General features: G+C 46.7%; 1 protein-coding gene across 6 annotated transcripts in view; it reads right to left on the bottom strand.

The window, feature by feature from the left end:
• The window catches only part of ANKEF1 (ankyrin repeat and EF-hand domain containing 1), a 349,443-nt gene extending 329,835 nt beyond the window's left edge, over positions 1-19,608 (bottom strand). Inside the window, exon 1 of one of the 6 annotated variants that reach the window (XM_069608310.1) lies at positions 19,279-19,608. The gene's annotated coding sequence lies outside the window, so the exon portion shown is untranslated. Of the gene's footprint in view, positions 1-3,872; positions 3,934-19,278 lie in introns of those variants that run through there. The other 5 variants (XM_069608313.1, XM_069608309.1, XM_069608311.1 and 2 more) reach the window with 5 other exon arrangements.
• Positions 19,609-19,906: the final 298 nt, after the last annotated feature.

The raw sequence follows: 19,906 nt of genomic DNA, 5'->3' as shown, positions 1-19,906 counted from the left end.
CATGATGTTTGGGAGCCCCCTTTGTCTTACAGCTGGTAAAAAGAGTCAGAGGCGCACGTGGGATGTTTAAATTATAATAAAGTTAAAGGAATGCAGTGAGGCGGTTAATATCTGCATACTATCACAGGAATTGCAGGGGACTGAAACACTAAATGTCACCTGAAAAGCTATTAATTGCTCTATGACAGCAAGATGCTAATGATGGGAAATTCTGAATAAAAAGACAACGAGGTGCTAAGAACATTTCTAGAGACTGCCAGAAGGAGGTGACGATCTGCAGTGTGCGCACTGCACACATTTAATGTTACAAATTAAAGGGTTTTGTTTCTGTTTCATAAGATCTCCAAACCCGGGGCACCTGCTCCCAACCCCAAAGCTCCATGGCACATTTCAACTGAAAAAATGTAAAGGCTGTGACGCCATTCCTGCTCTGGGATGAGTGGTGAAGTCAGCAAGCAGCAGCTCTCGACCAGGGGCAAGCAAGTAGATCCAGTAGGAAATGGGACCAAGAAGTAGCGTTTCCAGGGCTGCAGACTGAAAAGCTCCTTCAGGTCGAGGTTGGGAAACTGCAGGTCAGCCAAGACTCATCTTGTTCAAGTGTTGAATGATGTTTTACTAAAGCATGTGTCTTATCTATTCTTTCATTATGCACCAGGGTTGTGATTTGCAGAGGAGATGTTGCCCTCACAACCAAAATGGTTAGGAAAAGTCACCCCTCTTGTAAAAAATATAATATAATGGTCGCATCTTCTCTCTGTGGCAAACTATAAAATATCAGTTTTGCAATATTTCTGGTCAGGCTCTCAACATGCACTGCTACTAAAGAACCCTCTTTCTTAAAGTGTGACGTTTTTGTATCCTGCTGGTACAAAAGCACAGTGCTCCTCTCCATCCCATCACATACAAAGAATAACCAGTACGTGTTTAACAAGACAGAAATTCTCACCTTGCTAAATCAAATGGGGGCAGGCCAATTTGAAATCATTCGGCACTCCAAAGATGCCCCCACCTGTGCTTTTTTCACAGATCAGTGGATGTGGTAGGGGCGAGGAAGGGTTAAATGGCTTTTAATATATTACAAAATAACAGCCATTCTATTTGAATATCTTTAAAAAGATGCTCTTGAAGAATGCCTTTGTTTACTCGGATTTGCCCTCCAGCCTCTGACAGGAAGGTGGCAGATGAGGCGACAGTATCCAGCTATGTGCCCGCTCACCCCCTACCCCACAGAACAATGACCTTAATGGGCAATTCAAAGGAAGGAAAGCCTGGTCTGTTTATATTTCTAGCCCTTGGAAAAAGAAGGCAGGTTTCTAAACAGAAGGTCATGCTTCCCAATTGGAAAAATAAACAGACTTTCTTTTCACTTCTCCAGATTCTGGGGTGGATACATCTTAATGTATCCCCATGCTTAAAATTGTGGGGGGAGGGGGGTGTATCCCTCTGCCCCCCCAATTTCGTACACCCATGGCCCTGACTAAAACACCAAGCACTCACTGCCTTACTACAGTCTGCCTACTTCTGCACCAACATCTCTCGATGAATCTGCCACCTAAATTAACACACCCATGCAGGCAAAAATTGGTATACTACCCTACCCTTCCTAAATACCCTCCCAGAGCACTACCTGCACCTTCTGCCTCCCTTCTTTTCTCCCACTTCCCATTTTCCTTTTTACCGCCAAGGACAATGGGGTTGGGAACAATTGGCCCTGTAGACAATCTCTCAATTCAGGAAACCCATCGGGTGATAGCTGATGCAATACAAATAACTTTTTTGCTTGCTTCATTACTTTCAATGCCCTGAAACAGTCTGCTTGCTGGTCCCAATTATTTCACATTTTTATTAGACCGACCGCACAGCAGCACTGGAACAATCTATAATCGCTATACATACTAACCAGTTTTTTTCTTTTTGGGTAAGCATATATATAGAAGCAGGAAGGTACTAAGCCATCAAATGAACTCGTTGCTGGTATATTGTGCAAGAAACTATTCAATATCGAAAGACTAAATAATGGGTTGTGCAGCTGTGTCGAACTGTAGATTATGTGATCCGTAGCCAAAAACTAGATGGCACAGGCAATATGTACAGCCAAAATGAAAGAATCTGCGCCATGTCCATTGCTGAAGCCAATAATGGTGGCTAATAATAAGAGATACCCTCATGGAGGTTAAACGTACACAATTCGCTTGTGATTATTTTCTCAATGCAAACAACTGTTGCATACTTCCTTACAAGGGGAACCCTAGAATTACCTCTTTTACTTCAGGTGGAAGCTCTTATATGTCCACTGTCTTGTAGGCTTTCTTTTATTTATTGAAATGTTTTTTTATAACGCACCTAATACCATACCTGCGTTCGGTTGCACAGATCCGGGATTCGAACCTCTGTTGTGTTGCGTGGTGTTCCTGCCAAGCCCAGCGCATTGCCCCTTTGCTATCCTCCGAAGATCTTTGTAGCTTATCTTCTGTTTTACCAAGGAGGCTTTTCTTTGACTTCTTGGCACCTCACAGGGTTGTGTGCACAGAGCTTAGTACTCATATACTACATGTCAGCTTCTAAGGCTACAAATACTATCCGGCGATTAAGTCCAAGTAGTACAATCAAGGTTAACTAGGGCTGTGTCTCCCAGAATACACCAGTTTACTAAATTAGAGGCCAGATTTAGAAAAGTGGTGCCCAGTTGACTTGGTCACCCTAATTCACCAGGGAGGCAACAGCTTATTAGTGTTCCCAAGAGGAGCACCACAGGAGACAAGCTGTTGTACTGTTCTCGCCAACTGACTTGAGAAAACATTTCATAAGAAGTTCTTAGAACATGTACAAACCTCCACACAGTGACAGAAGCCAATATTCTTATAAGCGGACGGGTTCGGCACGTGCCTGCAAGCAATGCATTATTTGCAAAAGGTAAAGAGAAAAGAATTGCTTGAAGTGTCCTTTAGTATATTTGGTTGGTGACACAAAATGAAGGTCCCCTTTCAAGACACAGCAAGCCTATGACCTAAATTAACAATCATTAACCAATGGGAGGATAACTCAGAGGCATCGCTTGCCTTAGAAGCATGACGACGCGGAGCAACGCAGGTTCGATCCCCGGGTCCGTGGTTAGAAACCTTTGGGTATTAAGTACCTTATAAATAACCAAATATAAATGTGGTTGACGCATTTAGGTGAAAAGGGTAGATTGCGCTTTCCCTTTTATTGTGTCACTATAAAGTATTAAGCGCTTTGGATTAGCGCGCTATATAAACCTTATAAATACAAATACAAATATTACTGGAAAACGCGTGTGTGTGTGTGTTTGATTCTTCTATGGAAAACAAATTGCAAAAGCTGTTGCTATGTGCAATAAACGAATACAATTCAAGCAGCGTCCACGGTGTTGGCGTGCCTGCTTCAAGGGAAGTGCCAGGAGTGATGCAAACTGAGGTTCTGTTCCAGATCAGCTACAGTTCGAATCGGGTTTAGCCAGGCCTGGCAAGTCTTGCAGGATGTGTGCCAGGGGAGTCGCCACTTGAGAAATGACGCTGGTGAGTGACGGAGTGGGTACACAATGTACGGGCAGAGCGACGCCTGGCTTCTATGCAGCCTGCCTTACAAGAAAATGCTGGCAGCTAAGGAATCGGCATTAAGTTTATGACCACTGTCACGCTCCTGTGCTAATTGAAAAAGGATAGGCTTTCAGAGATAACATCATGAGTGAAGTCATTAGAGAAGACAGGTGGGAGGGACTGCCCGCCTGTCCTAAGCAGTGCACCGCTTTTGCTGGAAACAATGTCTACGTTTCGTCTTTCGTGCTACTGCACTACTAGCTACAGAAGAAATAAGATGTTTCCGAAACCACTTCTGCTAAATGCACCACCTACCTTTCAGTCTGAACACACACTTGCCTCAGACCAGCATACCCGAGAAGTTCTGCAATGTCACGTGTGAAACCTTGTCGTGTAAGTCCTGACTTTTCACTTTGCATTCTGGAACTTGTGATGTCATATGAGCCTACAAGTTTCCACAGGCAAAGTGAAAAGCTAGTACTAGCTCCAGGTGTCGTTCATGACCCGCCCTGATGCCCGGGGGCTTAGGCGCTTTACAAATGGAAAAAATAAATAAATAAATGGCATTACCTCGACTCCACCACCTCCCCGCTCTTCTTGTGCTCGAATCCCCTCTCGCTCAACTGCATACCGAGCATGCCGCAATCACCCTTCTCATGTGAAACACAAAGCTGCCGCACAAAGACCAAATTAAATCCTCTGTGCCACTCCTTCAATAATTTCCTGCTAGAAACACTAGAAGTCATCTTAACCGGTATGCCACGTTTCGGCGTAGGCCATTTTGGCACACCATGGTGGGGGCAGAGCCCCTTTCGGTGCGGTCACAGTGGCACGACAGCCAACTGGCGCCGGTCATTTGGCGCGGGGGAGGGGTAATTTAGACGCGGCTGACATTGCACCCTATGTGTAAACAACATTTGCGCCAAACGCGCACCATACACATGAGGCTTTAAGTAACATGTGCTGCCAATGTAGGCATCTCCCCTGGAGGTGGGTAGGTATGCACTGCTATAGAAAAGAACAGGGAGACTTAAAAAGCGAGCTCCGCAAAATAAACGCCCACAAAGCGCTTAAGGATATTGCGGCACGGGTGCAGCCAGGGGCGTTGCTAGGGGGGGGCTAAGGGGGCTATAGCCCCTGATCTTTTGGTTGTAGCCCCGGATAGAATCTCAGGAGCTACAGCCAAAAGACTAGCTAGCCCCCAGTCCCAACAGTTCCGACATCAGCTTAGCCCCGGGTCTTTTCCAGACCTAGCAACTCCCCTGGGTGCAGCATATGGACATGGAATACAGAGTACAGTTGTATAGGTTTCTGGGGGATCGTTTCATGAGTATACACCGCAGGTTCCTGAGACTTTTCAGTGTCAGTCAGGTGGCCTTTGGAAAAGTCACGGGAGACGATCCCACGTACACATGTAGAAAACCAGCAACCCATTTAACAAACAGTGGAAAGGAACGCACAGGAAGTGCATGTTCGTAACTGTACGCAGAAACATACTGGTAGCCAACGGGGCGCGCCGATAAGGGACCTACGACAAGACAGCAGTGCCAAAATGGCCATCACCAAATGGATTGCGCCTAAATGTCCTGCTCCGATTTTAGCAACGTTTCCCACGATAGGAAATGCTGCAGTTCTGGATACATTCAACTGCTTTGCTAAAGAACTAGTGGATGCCCACATGTCCCACAAGGATAGTAGCTAAGTCAAACCGTCCGCACCCTGGTACACACCTGAGCACACCAATAAATGATCAATCAGATCCCTTGAAAAGCAGTGGTGCAAGGGCACAGCCCAGGGGATGACTCATCCATCAAATATCTGTGCACCCAATGCAGACACATTCTCTCCGAGGCTAAGTAACGTAGCCACCCATTCTATGTCAAGACGGAGGCGAGCATTAAGTTTTCATCTTCTTTATTCTCTACTCTCCAGCAATTTCAACAAATATAACTTTGTAAATTTTCAATTTAAATTTTATTTTATTTTTTTTTCAAACAAACTTCAAATCCCATCAATCCTGTAGTCTCCTAATCTCTGGCCATGTGACCTAGTCCTTCCTGTTCCTCTGTCCTTCCTCTTCTTTTCCTGCTCTCCACAAGATAAGTACCTCTTTATTTTAGCTCCGTAATATTCGCTTAACAGAACGTGTTTCATGTCATTAACGTATATGGAATTGTACGCCGTGGACAATGATAGAATAAACATGTATAGTAGAACGCGCAAGCGTCAGTGTTTTAGTGTTTCAAAGGGATTCGGAGGCCCTGTGTCATAATGCACGACACCTCAGGAGCCTGCCGTACCCCCTAGCAGAGCGCGAGTTCGCAGCCCCAACCCTTGGAAGGGTGGAGCTCTACGCAGGCGGGAGACTTCCCGCGAGCCGAGCAGAGGCGGCCACGCGCAGCGAATGCGCCAATAGGAGCACGCTCAGCAACGAACGCTTCCTGCGCGGGGGAGTGGCTTTAGACAGCGGAGCCGCACGATTATAGAGTATTACCAGTCAAAATCGGAAAGGTATATCCTGCAAACATACATGTTCTATAAGGAAGGTGCAGCCTCGAGCAAAGTGAATCTGTGGACGCGCCACTACACCTAGACAGGTATTGATTCAGGCACCGGCCAGCACAATGTCGAACTTCGAGTGGAGCGAAGAGGAGCAGGAGGCAGTCTACCAAGAAGACCTAGCCTATAGCTTCAAAGAAGTGCTAGGAGAATCACTGACAGAGGCAGTGGCCCAAGGAGTGTGGCCTTTACAAGAAAGGCTAGATACCATAGAGCTATTCCTGAGCCAGAAGGAAGAACACAACAAGCAGGAAGAAAGCGCGTCCACAAGGGCAACGTTTAACGACCCTAAGGGGTGTAACAGGGCCCGGAAGAGCAAAGACTCTTCTGACCCTCCGGGCCAACCGACAGGGGCGAGTACAGGAGCCACAGAGGCTACAGACACGTTCCTCAGACTAAAGGAAGCGTTCATGAAAGATTCCCAGGTGCCGAGCCTCCGGACCCCCTACCCAGGGGAAGACAATATGGGTTGTACAGAGGCGGAACCCCCAGAAGGCTTCCCAGACGAGGAACCGCTGATATCCCCCACATCCACTCAACCGGATGCAGATAATGAAGGGGATGAGGGGAGCCAACTTCCACCTAAGAAAAGGCAACGAAAACTCCACCACATAGAAGAGGACGAAACGGCGGACATGTTCCAACCAGAAGAAATCAGAAATCCGAGATCCTCGGAGTGGGTTACATCGCCGAGAGTGTCGAAATAGATGACGCAGAGATTGAGGAAAGCTCTCGAAAAAGAGGTCAGACAAAGACTGAGGGCTGAATGTCCAAGACCAGACCTGCCGGGCAAAGTCACAGAAGCCCTGGAATTGGACCCTAAAATGTTGTTGTTCGTCTCCAAATCAAACAGAGACCCGAGGAACGGCATAGAACGCTCCTGGAGAAACTGCCAAGAAAAACTCCTCGACCTAGCAGGTCCTCTAGTTAAATTAATGGACCTAGCCGAACGAGCCAGAGATACAGGCGAGGTGGTAGACCCAGGAGTGCTAGCGAACTGGGCCCAACGGGCCGTATGTATACTAGGAAACGCAAACTGCGTGATTTCATCAGAGCGCAGGAGAGGCCTCCTTTTGAAAATCAACCGGAAACTAGGAGATCTGTTGTCATACGAAGCCGGCGAGGCAGCGCAGGGCCTGTTGTTCGGAGAGACTTTTGGTAAGGAGATGGGGAGGTTCATAGGGACCTACACCTCACTGGAGAAAGCACAGGCTTCGATGAAGAAGATTTTCCCAAGGAGAGTTTTTGGCGGGACCGGTCGCTACAGAGGTCAATCGACCGGTTGATACCAAGCATCCAGAAGGCCTCAGAACAACAGAAACCAATACTGGGAATCCAGGCAGCCTGATACCTTTTTTCCCCCCCAAGAGGCCGCTTCCCTAGAGGAAGACGAGGCAGAGGACAGGGAAGAGGACAAAACTTCCCCACAGGTGAGAAATTTTACATATCCGCCAGTAGGGGGGACGACAGCTATATTCTGGGAAAACTGGCGCTCGCTTTCCAACGACGCTTGGGTCCTTCAAACAGTGAAAGGCATGTGTATAGAATTCACAGAAACCCCCGTTCAGGACCAAGCGCCACGCCCCGTAGTCACGACGCTGACCAAGAAAGAGCTGCTAGACACAGAATTGCGAAGCCTAGCAGAGACATGGGCGATCGAACCATGCATAGCGCCGCCAAGATTTGTGAGCAACATGTTCCTGGTTCACCGAAAAGACAAAGTGAGACCAGTGATAAATCTAAGACACATGAACAGCTGGGTGGCCTACAACCACTTCAAAATGGAAGGAATCCACCAGCTCAGAGATACGCTCATATAGAACGACTAGCTGGCGAGGATAGACTTGAAAGACGCCTATCTTACGATTCCTGTACAGAAGGATTTCCGTCCATTCCTAGATTTCAACTGGGACAGGCAATTATGGCAGTTTGCAACAATGCCATTCGGGCTCTCCTCAGCGCCGTGGGCATTCACGAAAGTGATGAAGCGGTAGCCGCAGCGATCAGAGGAAAAGGAATTTGCATGATTATATATCTAGACGACATCCTACTGATGGCCAACAGCAGAGAGACCATAGTCTACCAGACCGACTGGGTAGTACACCTCTTAACCTCGTTAGGTTTCCTAGTGAACTGGGAGAAGTCGGAGATGGCTCCGGCGAGGAGGATAGAATTCCTGGGGTTTGTTATAAACACCAGGTCGGTGACATTGGAACTCCCAAACAAAAAGATCAGAGACATAAAGAGAGAAATAAGAGCATATCTCAGCAAAACGAGTATATCACTCCGCACCATAGCGAGAGTAGTAGGCTTACTAGCGGCATCAATACAAGCAATTTTCCCAGGGCCATTACACTACCGAGCCGTTCAGAGGCTGAAGATACAGCATCTTCAACAAGGCCTACACTACCACCAACTGGTACTCTTAGATCAAGAGTCCAGGACAGAGTTGGAATGGTGGTTAGCGAACATGGAGGCCTGGAACGGCAGAGCCATCTTCGGCGACCGCCCAGACCTGATAATAGAATCAGATGCCAGCAGAGCAGGCTGGGGAGCCAGGTGCGGGGATCTCCAGACAGGAGGGAGATGGAGCGCATCAGAACTCCAATTACACATAAACAGCCTAGAGTTACTAGCCGGATCCTTTGCGATCAGGGCATTTACGAAAGGGAAAGTGAACTCCTGTATTCTGCTAAAAATGGACATTTCGGCAGTCAAATACATCAACCATTTAGGAGGAACAAGGTCCAAATTGCTGGCGGAAATAGCCAAGGATTTCTGGCATTCCTGCCTAGAATCAGGGATCTCGGTGGTAGCCGAATACTTACCAGGTTTGTTGAATGTAGTAGCGGACTGGAACTCCAGACATCTCTCAGACTCCAGCGACTGGATGCTGGACCGGATGATTTTTCAGAAACTGGAAAAGATCTGGGGCCCAATATACACATATCTGTTTGCGTCCAGACTGAACGCTCAGAAAGAGAGGTTCTTCATTTGGAGATTGGACCCAGCGGCAGCCGGAGTGGACGCTTTCCTACAAGATTGGAGGGAGCAGACACTTTACGCTTTCCCCCCATTCATAATGATGAACCGAGTACTAGCAAAGGTACGCAGAGAGACAGCAAACCTGATAGTGATGGCTCCGATCTGGAAATCCCAAGTATTGTTCCCAGCACTCATGGAACTATTGGTAGATTACCCGAGAATATTGCCCCAAGAAGAACGCCTCCTCACGGACCCAGCTGGGTCATCTCACCCTCTGAAGGGGACACTGCCATTGATGGCGTGCAGGATAGCAGGAGACGCTGGAATCTCCCGGGCATTTCGTCACAAACTGCAAGTCTCATCGCAGAGTCATGGGCTCCATCAACTCGAAGGAGCTACGACGCAGCTTGGAACAAGTGGTCGACATGGTGCAGAAGGAGAAATATTCATCCCGTTTCTGCCCCTCTAGTTGAGATCTTGAATTTCCTAGCGGAACTCCTCCAGGACGGCAAAGCATACAGAACAATAGGGGTATACAGATCTGCGATCTCAGCAGGTCACCTACCCGTGGAAGGAGTACCGGTGGGAGAGAACGTAGCAGTAGTACGGCTACTAAGAGGAATAAGATTCAGGAAACCTCCACAGCCGAGATATGAATGTTTATGGGACGTAGCAGTAGTATTGAAACTATTTGCGGACTGGCCCGACAACAAGTATCTGTCCCTAGGACAGCTGTCCGAAAAACTAGCCCTGCTACTATGCTTGGTGTCATGCAGGAGAGTAGCAGACGTGAGAGTCTTAGAAGTGAATAGGAGAACGTACGGACCGGAAGGCGTGACGTTCAGTTTAGCCAGAAGAACTAAAACTGATTCTAGTACCATCACATACCCGTACATGCATGAGAACCCGAAATGGTGCGTAGTGGCATGTATAAAGGAATACGAAAATAAAACAGCCGAACTAAGACCGGCAGGGATGACTCAGTTATTAATTGCGCGCAGAAAGCCACACAGAGGAGTAGCAACAGCCACCATAGCACGGTGGATCAGAAACATTATGAGTTTAGCAGGCGTAGACTTGACAAGATTCGGGGCACACTCAGTCAGAGGAGCGATGGCATCGAAAGCACTAGGACTAGGCGCAACATTACAAGACATCATGAAAACCGCAGACTGGGCTAGTGATACGACATTCAGAACGTTTTACTACCGACCTATTAATGCAAAGGCAGGAGTAGTAGTAAGAAGCGTTGAACAAGCTTAATGCTCGCCTCCGTCTTGACATAGAATGAAGATTCCCCCTGCTAATAGCGCAGGGAGCTCTTGATTCTATTAAAGACAAGGAGGCAAGCATTAAATTCCCATCCCGAATACACAACGAATGCAATGATGAAATACGGGTTGTGAAGAACTGTTGATAATTAACAAGGCTATTTCTTCCAGAATAGGGTGTGTATTCCCACCCTAACATACACAATTTTGTTTCTTATTGACTTTAGGGGATGAGCAAAAGAACAGCTGAAAGCCCTAATCAGAGCAGGTCGCCGGGAACAATTTCGCAAGTTCGTATGTGAGAGATCGAGCCAGTACAAATTCAACAGTTGAGTGCGCAGTTAAAGAGAAAGAACAGTTCAAGCAGTCAAAGAAGAGGAAGGACAGAGGAACAGGAAGGACTAGGTCACATGGCCAGAGACTAGGAGACTACAGGATTGAAGTTTGTTTGAAAAAAAAAAAAATTTAAATTGAAAGTTTACAAAGTTATATTTGTTGAAACTGCTGGAGAGTAGAGAATAAGGAAGATGAAAGCTTAATGCTCGCCTCCTTGTCTTTAATAGAATCAAGAGCTCCCTGCGCTATTAGCAGGGGGAATCTTCATTAGTACACGGATGACACTCAGTTGTAGTTTGAGGTCAGTGGCCCCCAGAAATCACTTGCCTTTGCGAATGCCTGGTTACCATCCAAACATGAATGTCAAATGCCTACCTCAAACTGAACCCGACCAAGACAGAATTTGTCCTCAACGGTCCCGTCACCAAACAGCTTCTTGTGCAACAATAGCTGAATGGCAAGCGCCTGGAAGGATTCCAGTCCCAGCTGTGAAATTCAGCCAAATCCCCGGGTTTCACTGTTGACAGTATTTGCTTCCAAAAGTGCATAGCGGAAAAGGCACAAACCACGCAGATACAGATCTCCACACTCCGTAAATATCAAACCCTTCACCCCCTGCATTACTTCTGCACGGTGGTGCAAGCCCTCATGATGGGAAACGCCCTCCTTACTTGGCTTCCAAGCATGCACCTGGCTCCCATCAAGGCCGCGCATCATACTACAGCCCACCTCATTGCAGGCACTCGCAAATTCGACATTATCTCTCATAAACTGCGCAAGCTTCACTTGCTCCCCCTCCCCGCCAGGATCCTATTCCTCACGGGGACAGGGAGCATGAAATGCGTAACTTGTGCAGACAACCTTGTTTTTTTTTTTAATACTACAACATAAACCACATTAAATGTACTAGCTCAGTTTGCCTATTTTCTTTACTCACTATTAACGTAACATTGTTTACTTTGCCAGAAAACTCCAAAACATGTATTGCTACTGTATTGTAATGTAACCATGCAATGTAAAAGTAAACATGTGATGTAATGTACTGTAACTATCTTCTAACAGCCTTAGATACCCTGAGAGTGTTCATTAGCCTCAGCCATAACTTGGTGGTGGGCCATTACCGCACAATAATGATCCCTCCCTTGGTTTATAAGGCTATAATAATATAATGCATAGAGGTCCACACGGTATAGGATAAGAATGTCCCCATACATAATGTCGCAGGGAAAAGCCATTGGCGACATTATATATGGTGACATTATGTATGGGGACGGGTTGCGGGGATGTCCCCTGCTACGCTTGCAAAAAAATAAAAATAAACCTGCATATTCAATGTAATGCCTCTGCAAAAAACTGCTACTTTTTTGTCAGGAAACATTTTTTTCAGGGACATTATTACATGGAACCGCCCACAGGGAGTCAAGGCTGCTGGGTGTTGGAGTCCCGCAGGGTTGTAAAATTGCCTGTGCTGAGCCTTTTTTCCTGATGCCGTCATTGGTCCTGCTCGCCCTGGCCACCTGCCCGCCGAACTCTACAAAATCCTGCCGACCTCCCCGCAAGGGTGAAACCTGCTGGCAGTCAAGGGTGCGGGGTGTTGGAGTACCGCAGGGCTGTAAAATTGCCTGCCTGGAGCCTTTTTTCCTGTTGCCGTCATTGGTCCTGCTTGCCCTGGCCACCTGCCCGCCGAACTCTAAAAAATCCTGCCAACCTCCCCGCAAGGGTGAAGCCTGCGGGCAGTCAACGGCGCGGGGTGTTGGCATCCCACAGGGATGTTTGCGAGCCCGCAGGGGGCCGCATGCTCGTGCCCTGAGCACCTTCTACTTTCCTTTCCTTCTTGGCTTGTCGGAGTCGAGGGACTGGGCCATCTCTTGGTGTTCTGCTTCTTGTCCGGCTTCTCAACGTGGGATCTGCAAGGACCAATACGGCAGGTAATGAAGTGGTGCTGGAAGCCCCATTATGTTGGAAATCCTGGAAACCTGCCATCATATGTTATCATATGTCCTGTCCTAATTGCCTGAATTGTATCCGTAAGTTCCTAAAATGGCGAAGTCAGGGCGAAACCTAGTTGTACATCCAAATTGCTGTACCGGGGCTGGAAGTGCCCCCGCCTGATCTTAGCCATTTAATATTCATGCCAGCTTCATCTACCCAGGAATCCGACCAGGAACCAGAGGAGGTGCTTGCATCTGCCCCAGTATATGGCCCTGGGCTTGGTCTGGGACTCGGGCCCGGACTGGGGCCCAAACAGAAAATACTGACCCTTAGGAGGACCAAACAAACCCCAAACTTAGTCATCCCGGCTCCCCCAAGCACCGTCGATCTAGGGCACCACAGCACTGCGGATCCAGCCAGTACTTTTGAAGTGGCCCACCTGTTGATTAGCAAAATCCAATAGTTTCTGGGCACACCTAGTGCCCTTGCTGACCTTGCACCTGGAGAGGGGGCTACTGTCGCCACCATTGGCACCACTATGGCCGTAGAATCACTGGTCATCTTACCCCCTCCAACTGTAGCCATCCTGGGCCATGAGTGTCGGAGGGTGAGGAGTGCTAATAGTTGGCCTGCCTCTGAAGACTAAGAGGCCCCTCAACTACACCTGGGGGGGTCTCTGAATGCCCCCAGTTTGGCCACCCCAGCTTCAACTTTTTTATCAAGCCCCCACCCCCTGGTCCCATGCAGAGCGGAGCTCATGTTGGTTTGCCCCTTAGGCTAGGCTATCAGAGGAGCCATTGCACTCTAGCCCGAATTCAAATTCTATCATTAAATTGGGTGGGGAGACATGATATTGCCCAAAATGAACACTGAGGAGACCATTAATCAGCTTACTGCCCATATAGCATCAAGCAAGGGCAGTGAGTCTGATGAGAGACTGGCAAGTGCCTTAGGGGTAACCGCCACTGCACTGTTGGCAAGAACACTCAACCTAACAACTGACGCTGGGGGAATAGTTCCTGGCATCCCGATCAGAAAGAGGAGGAGGGCCATGGGCCAGAGGAGGAGGGCCATGGGACAAAGGAGGGCCACTGTAGCTTAGTACAGTCCTGTCCGAACATTTGCTAATACAAAATTTGCTAATGTCCCTAATTGAAGCTCTTGGAAAGAGAGAAGAAGCAGGGAAACTTCCAACTAGACAGGTGGGAGAGAAAGGGGACCTGAATAAAACAAATGACTCAAGGATATGCGGATCCCCATTCAAGAGCCCTGTGTCAGCCCCCTCAGATAAGCCAGGGTCTTAGTGGGAACTGCAATGGAAATGCAACAGGGTCTGGGATTGCTAACGCCCAAAGGGGCCAAGGGTCATTTTGCAACCCAGATCCAGCTGGCCCGACCCCAAAGGGTCATTGCATCGTGCTATCCCCTTTCCTTTAAGGCAGACTTGTAGCACGCAGGTAGATAGATCTTCTAGAATAAATGTGCTACCTAAAAGGATAGTCAGTGTGCTGCCTCGGGATCTGCCAAATCTCCCAGATAATCCCAACAGGCCCAGTGCATCTCAGTCAATTTTCATGCATGGAGTCTCAAATTGATCTCAAAACGGTATGAACCAAAGGGAGCACTTCGTAACAAGTGCCTACGTTGGCTGAAACATGCAAAGGGATTTCATTTTGCTAGTTTGGAACAAACTGTTGACTGCTCCAGGATTTGTAAAACGAGGGAGGCTGCTTTTGACTGTGACATTGTTGAACTAAAGTTTCTAGATCCCAGATTGGTAAGGGATCTACTGAGAACATGGCATTGAATCCCCCGGCAAACACTGCAGTAAATCTGAGCCCACATCCCTGGGGATTAAAGTTTCAGGGCTCTGTTCTGTCTGGAGCAAACGCTGTCCCTTTGGGAGAAAGAGCTGTAGGGACTTTCCCCATTCATGGGTATTAATGTCTGTCGATCTCGATCTATAATTTAGGTTATAAAAATCTGTACTGTCATGAGCCAACATTGGATGCGATGGCCATATTGTTTTAGGCGATTTCCCTGTGTCACTGATTGTAATGGGAAAGTTTTGAAATGTATATTTGTTGTTGTTGCGTAAACGTTTATGGCTTTTAGCCGAAATAAAGTAAATAATTATAAATAATGCATAGAGAAACACTTGGGGCTTGTTTATAAAAAGGTAAACATTTTTGCACTGTGTACTTGCAAAAGGATCACTTTTGATCATCTATGGATGTCAAATGTCATCTACTGGATCCAGTCCCACATGCTCAGGTGCATATCTTAGCCAGGATGTAAATAGATTTCCCAATGGAGAATGTGGGGCAGTGATTTACCTTGGCTGGTTTGGGAACAGCGTAATATTCTGCCTGTGAAGTAACCGCTCTGTAAGAACATTTTTTGACAGACAAGAAAGCTTATAATGTCGACAAACTACTGCTCACATTTGCTGTTTAAAATAACTTCTTTATTAAAACTCATGTCTCACAAAAATGCAGAAACAGAGCTCTTGTGGTGTCCCATGTAGGATATGAGATGTTCTGGCTCATTTCACTTTGTTTTCTTATACAATGCTGAAGTTTAATGTTCCTGTAATTGTTCTCCTCATGCATTCAACATTACATTGTGTACAAATGCACACATCTCCAAATTTGCCTTGAAAACGCAACCAAAATAACAACACTCTAGGACACATGAGCCTTCCCCCTTTTGCAGATTTATGCTCCACCTAATAAGATTGGTGTGGACCCATGCAATCATAAAACATTCTTCCTCCGCTGCCGCATTCCCATTCACCCATCTTCCCCTTGCTCATTTTCTTTCCTCCATCAGACAAAGGTCTGGATACCCCCAGCAGGGGCACAGTACGCCACTCCACAGAAAAGCCTACGCACTCTTAAACTACTTCAATGAGGATTTCACACAGTATAAAGGAATATTATCATAGCATTATACATCCAGGAGGACAAGGAGCAGATCTGCAGAGTGATAAGGGTGTGGATGCCAGGACTTGCAGAGTAGCTAACCTGACAGGAGATACCGGGAAGGTCGTCAGAGACCGGATTCAATTCCAAAAAGGTTTTTAGTATCACTAAGTGGTCCAATCTTTTTTTTCCTAACAGTTAGACCCGCAAATCTCGAAATTCAAGGTAATATTGTTTGGCAAAAACCAGCGACTTGCCAGCTACTTTCCTACCCTTTCAGAGTGCTGACTGCATGGAAAGGAGTCTGGGCTGGATGTGCTGTACACACAGCATAGGGAAAAGTGAGATTGGCGTAAACTGCTCAGAGTTGTATCTTCAGAAGTAAATCACTTGTTTGGATCCATGTTTGAAATAGGCATTGCACTTCTTCTTGGGACAGTTTGTGAATACAGTTAGCAATTCCACAAACAACACAAAACGGTTTTTTATTTTGAAAAAGGCATAAAGATATGAGCAGTTTTGCAGTTATTTACTTACCTTTTGTTCAGCAATTTAATCAAATGCATGGTGTAGAAGGAATATTGTGTTAAAATGCAGATTACCCATCACACAGCGGTATTAGCATTTCCGAGGAACATATGGAATTTAAAAGGAAAACGGTAATTGAAGATGACCTCCTGCAAGTGTTTTGCATTAATTGTTGCCTTGTGGGCAACACTTGGCAAACAAAAGACCACTCCAAGAAACTTTAAATTGGGCACATGTGAAGGATTGCGATCTGGTAAGGGAGAAGAAGAACTGGATTTTTGATTTGTATTAAAAATAAAATATTGCAGATAATCCATCTCAGAAAGGGTGGTCTAATGAACAGACCATCCTTTGAGAAAGCTCCATGCAAAAAGCATAGGGGCCAGCAGTATAGCTGAACACACTTGTCTTGGAAACCAGACAATCTGGAGCAGCATGGGTTTCAAACCTGGTCCTGCGCTTAGAGGCAGGACTCCGGCATGAAGTGCGGTATATAAAAACTGATTTAATTTGATTAACGCGTGTGCCCTGCTTCATCATTCTCCTGATATGAAGCACCTGCTCTTCAGTAGCACAAAGCAGGTTCAAAGGTTGCAGGTACCCTGATTCACAGCTGCTACAACAACAAAGTTACTGCAGACACAGTTTGTGTTTAAATTTGCTCCTCTGATTCAAAGCCATAATAATTATGAAAAACTGTCTGGCAGCAGATAATCTCTCATAATAAGACATGCAACCATACCAGGGTTTTGGTATGTTGATTGATAGTTTGCATAATTATTAAAGCCACATCAGATTTGAATCATACTTATGCCAACCCTATGAGCTGGGGCCACCTACAGAAAAGCTATGTGGATTCTAGTTAAGACTTCCTGTCTCTGCCTCAGCCAACAAGACAAAGGGCAGGCAGGCTGTCACTGATCCCTTAGGAGGCTGGGTAACATCTCAACAGCCTAGGAAATTCTCAGCAGGTGCAGTGTTCTCGGAATCATGCTTCAAAGGACACACCCATACCTAAAGGACGAGACTCACACCAGGGTGTTGCATACCAAAAGCCCTTTGAAGCTGCAGGTTTGGGAGGGGGTGGGGTTATAACACTTACAGCACTAAGGACTGGATGAAGGGTACCACCATCTCGGTTTTCTGTGAGCTTCTCTTTCATTCCTGTCTCCTTCACTTCCTACAGAGCAAAGCACTTTGGGCATGATAAAAAAGGCAAATGTCCTTTGCCACTGACAGGGATTTGACCCCTTAAAGCAGGCTTGCTTTTATCCAATACTCCATGACCTTTTACCTTTACCAGGAAGGGGTCTCCCACTCCTTCCTTGATTCATCTTGGACTCTTAAGGACAGAAGAAAGTGTTTGGATCCTGTTCAGAGAACAGTCCTTTCCAAAGCCCTCTGCCAGAGATGAATACAGGGAGCAGTGTGAGTGACTTGCTGTTGGGCCCAGGTCTGCACTCTGCAATCTCCACCAGTACCCAGGCTCCTCGCTGGAGGTGAAGAACTCCTGCAGGTGGCAGCTAGCTACCTGGACTGGGAGCAAAGAGGAAATGGGTCCACTTTGTTACTAGGCCCCTGGATTGGGACTCAATGCCAGACGAAGTCAAACAGATTCATTTGTTCTGCAGCTTTGAACCATCCTCACACATAAGTCAACCACATTTGAACACCTCTGAACCATCACGACCCGTGATGCTACCATTGGAACTCTATCCGAACCTCAAACCACAGTTTGCCACTGTATCGTGCCAGCAGAGCACATCATCTGTTCTGGCTCAAACAAGAAGCTCACCACTGCAGAAGCATTCAAACTGTCACGTCTTCAACCACCATCAATTCACCATCATCTTTGCCATCGACCCAAGTAAGCCCGTCAAACCAACCCTTGTGGCCTCAGCGACCCACACCACTCAAATGCTGCATCACACCAAACAGAGCTTCATTTCAGACCCAACTTGATACCAACTCACCACCTGGATCACCATGACTCGCTGCCCCCAAATCCGGTTCGATCCACATGCGCAGGACTGAGAATCCTGCCTATATGCCATTGAACCACTCAAGAACAGATTTAGCTACCTAGATAAGCCATCCATTTGCACCTTTTTCTACCAGGACATAGCCTTCTAAGTGACATTGTTGCAATTGCCGCCTTTTATCCGTGCTACACTACCCACCGTGCTCATTTCCCCTGCAGTCTGCATTTTCTGTGTTCTTTCCACAGCAGTGGGATTTTACCAGTGTTTTATAGTCAGTTATTATTGCATATTGGTATAGTTAGTTAACGTCTACATATTTTTATAGAATAAAAAAACATCTAGGAGCTCACTGGCACCCAGAGCCTAATTTCTTTTGATATGCAAGCATCAACAGCTACCATGCTCTCCCGCTAACTTCTCAACCCAAATTATTAATTAAAGGTCCAGAAGCACAAAAAGGCTGTGAATGTCACACTATATTAAACTCAATCACACAGATATTGGGTCACCATTGCCTTAAGACTGGCCTATAGGGCAATAGGGCAATGCCTGAATTGCAGACTCCAAATGTTAGAGTGGGCCAGTTTTTGTTGGTGAAAGTGGGCCAGATTGATGAGTTATTTCACTGTGCAGCGAGTACTTTTGACGTTGATAGATAACAAATATTCTTTAAAATACACAATTTGCAGCACATTTTTTTTAAACTCCCCTTAGGTACTATTCAAACAGTCACAAAAGGAACGAACTGCCATTTGCAAATGTTAGCCCCTTTTTCATTGGTACCCGAGACCATTTTTGTCCCAGTCAGTCCAGATGCAAACATCCTAATACGCACTCTTTGTGTGTCAGTCACACACCATGGAGTTCTGCGGTTTCGCTCTTGATCAATCTCAAATGCCCCATCCATTCCCTTCAATGGTATTTTAAAACTGGTTGATATCCGTTTACTGTGTAAACAACTTCCCAAGACCTCTAATCACAGCCATGTTGTGGACCTATGTAACGGGAGACGTTAGGTCCAGTGCCTGGCATGTATGCCCTTATCTGTGCTCCTGTACTGTAGCAGAGAGGTCGTATGCTAATTTAAGGGTTCTGGCGCCTGAGGTTGAACCACTGGGTCCCAAACTCCACTAACAGAGATTTTTCTGTAGCCCTTCTGGATTATCTTTCTCTACGACATAAGGCAATATTCCTCGGGTTTTACCTCATAATCCACTCTCCGGTGATCCTAGATAACTGCAGTGTATCACAGAAGCCCACCTGATGAGCAGCTCGGGAAGTTCGCTTGGAGGAATTCAGGTCACCACCGGATAGGAGCAGTGCGTGTGACAAAGTTGCAAAGTTGGTGATGCAAGCAGCTTCCGTGGAGCCGAGAATCGCAATCGCAGGACTGCTGTGTTCGTAGAAGACAGGACGCTGAGCTCTATCACCATAGCAACGCCAGCTGAGAGTTCTGTACGCGCGCGCGCGTGCGCCATTCCTAGTTCTCTTCCATTGTACTAGCTTCGGAAGTTCATTGGCTCTTAGAAGTGACTATCTTGTCCCACTGCGGAAGACATTTTGGAGTCGGTCTTCTCTGGTCTATATACGTTTCAAATAAGCAGCCGTACTTTTCGCCTGACTCGGACATGGCTGCTTCGCCAGACGTGTCCACACCCAAAGCATGCATATTCCCGTTGTGTATCTAGACCGGAGGGTGTCGCTGTTGTGAAGCATTTGCCAGTTAAACTGTAATAGCGCTTGCACATATTTGGCGACCACGACGTTTACTACAAAACTCACTAAAAAAGTAATGTGCAAATGCCAAAATACTGAAATGCCCGCAACGTGTT

The sequence above is a fragment of the Ambystoma mexicanum genome, chromosome 4q (assembly GCF_040938575.1).
Source record: "Ambystoma mexicanum isolate Mex_15411 chromosome 4q, UKY_AmexF1_1, whole genome shotgun sequence".
NCBI lineage: Eukaryota > Metazoa > Chordata > Amphibia > Caudata > Ambystomatidae > Ambystoma > Ambystoma mexicanum.
Note: the sequence above shows the minus strand (reverse complement) of the source record. Positions and strands in the feature narration are given on the sequence as shown.